Source organism: Musa acuminata, unplaced genomic scaffold (genome assembly GCF_036884655.1).
Source record: "Musa acuminata AAA Group cultivar baxijiao unplaced genomic scaffold, Cavendish_Baxijiao_AAA HiC_scaffold_645, whole genome shotgun sequence".
Classification (NCBI taxonomy): Eukaryota; Viridiplantae; Streptophyta; class Magnoliopsida; order Zingiberales; family Musaceae; genus Musa; species Musa acuminata.
In genome coordinates this window covers 50,001-52,500 of record NW_027020882.1, presented here as the reverse complement: position 1 = coordinate 52,500, position 2,500 = coordinate 50,001, and positions in this window count along the sequence as shown.

The following is a 2,500-nucleotide window of genomic DNA, read 5'->3' as shown; positions in this document are numbered from 1 at the left end:
TACGAAAGCCCCATCCAGCCCTGTGCCACCCGGGGGGTTCCAGGGTGCTGAGATGGCTGACGTTTTGCTCCGCTCTCGACGGTCACCGCGCAATGCAAGAACAGGCCAAAAACTGGCCAAAACGGCCCAAAAACGGGCCAAAACTGGCCATTTTTGGCTGCACGAGCGAGCGGCGAGCGGCGGACAGCGAGCGAAGCGAGAGGCAGCACCGTCCCTGCTATACGAAAGCCCCATCCAGCCCTGTGCCACCCGGGGGGTTCCAGGGTGCTGAGATGGCTGACGTTTTGCTCCGCTCTCGACGGTCACCGCGCAATGCAAGAACAGGCCAAAAACTGGCCAAAACGGCCCAAAAACGGGCCAAAACTGGCCATTTTTGGCTGCACGAGCGAGCGGCGAGCGGCGGACAGCGAGCGAAGCGAGAGGCAGCACCGTCCCTGCTATACGAAAGCCCCATCCAGCCCTGTGCCACCCGGGGGGTTCCAGGGTGCTGAGATGGCTGACGTTTTGCTCCGCTCTCGACGGTCACCGCGCAATGCAAGAACAGGCCAAAAACTGGCCAAAACGGCCCAAAAACGGGCCAAAACTGGCCATTTTTGGCTGCACGAGCGAGCGGCGAGCGGCGGACAGCGAGCGAAGCGAGAGGCAGCACCGTCCCTGCTATACGAAAGCCCCATCCAGCCCTGTGCCACCCGGGGGGTTCCAGGGTGCTGAGATGGCTGACGTTTTGCTCCGCTCTCGACGGTCACCGCGCAATGCAAGAACAGGCCAAAAACTGGCCAAAACGGCCCAAAAACGGGCCAAAACTGGCCATTTTTGGCTGCGCGAGCGAGCGGCGAGCGGCGGACAGCGAGCGAAGCGAGAGGCAGCACCGTCCCTGCTATACGAAAGCCCCATCCAGCCCTGTGCCACCCGGGGGGTTCCAGGGTGCTGAGATGGCTGACGTTTTGCTCCGCTCTCGACGGTCACCGCGCAATGCAAGAACAGGCCAAAAACTGGCCAAAACGGCCCAAAAACGGGCCAAAACTGGCCATTTTTGGCTGCACGAGCGAGCGGCGAGCGGCGGACAGCGAGCGAAGCGAGAGGCAGCACCGTCCCTGCTATACGAAAGCCCCATCCAGCCCTGTGCCACCCGGGGGGTTCCAGGGTGCTGAGATGGCTGACGTTTTGCTCCGCTCTCGACGGTCACCGCGCAATGCAAGAACAGGCCAAAAACTGGCCAAAACGGCCCAAAAACGGGCCAAAACTGGCCATTTTTGGCTGCACGAGCGAGCGGCGAGCGGCGGACAGCGAGCGAAGCGAGAGGCAGCACCGTCCCTGCTATACGAAAGCCCCATCCAGCCCTGTGCCACCCGGGGGGTTCCAGGGTGCTGAGATGGCTGACGTTTTGCTCCGCTCTCGACGGTCACCGCGCAATGCAAGAACAGGCCAAAAACTGGCCAAAACGGCCCAAAAACGGGCCAAAACTGGCCATTTTTGGCTGCACGAGCGAGCGGCGAGCGGCGGACAGCGAGCGAAGCGAGAGGCAGCACCGTCCCTGCTATACGAAAGCCCCATCCAGCCCTGTGCCACCCGGGGGGTTCCAGGGTGCTGAGATGGCTGACGTTTTGCTCCGCTCTCGACGGTCACCGCGCAATGCAAGAACAGGCCAAAAACTGGCCAAAACGGCCCAAAAACGGGCCAAAACTGGCCATTTTTGGCTGCACGAGCGAGCGGCGAGCGGCGGACAGCGAGCGAAGCGAGAGGCAGCACCGTCCCTGCTATACGAAAGCCCCATCCAGCCCTGTGCCACCCGGGGGGTTCCAGGGTGCTGAGATGGCTGACGTTTTGCTCCGCTCTCGACGGTCACCGCGCAATGCAAGAACAGGCCAAAAACTGGCCAAAACGGCCCAAAAACGGGCCAAAACTGGCCATTTTTGGCTGCACGAGCGAGCGGCGAGCGGCGGACAGCGAGCGAAGCGAGAGGCAGCACCGTCCCTGCTATACGAAAGCCCCATCCAGCCCTGTGCCACCCGGGGGGTTCCAGGGTGCTGAGATGGCTGACGTTTTGCTCCGCTCTCGACGGTCACCGCGCAATGCAAGAACAGGCCAAAAACTGGCCAAAACGGCCCAAAAACGGGCCAAAACTGGCCATTTTTGGCTGCACGAGCGAGCGGCGAGCGGCGGACAGCGAGCGAAGCGAGAGGCAGCACCGTCCCTGCTATACGAAAGCCCCATCCAGCCCTGTGCCACCCGGGGGGTTCCAGGGTGCTGAGATGGCTGACGTTTTGCTCCGCTCTCGACGGTCACCGCGCAATGCAAGAACAGGCCAAAAACTGGCCAAAACGGCCCAAAAACGGGCCAAAACTGGCCATTTTTGGCTGCACGAGCGAGCGGCGAGCGGCGGACAGCGAGCGAAGCGAGAGGCAGCACCGTCCCTGCTATACGAAAGCCCCATCCAGCCCTGTGCCACCCGGGGGGTTCCAGGGTGCTGAGATGGCTGACGTTTTGCTCCGCTCTCGAC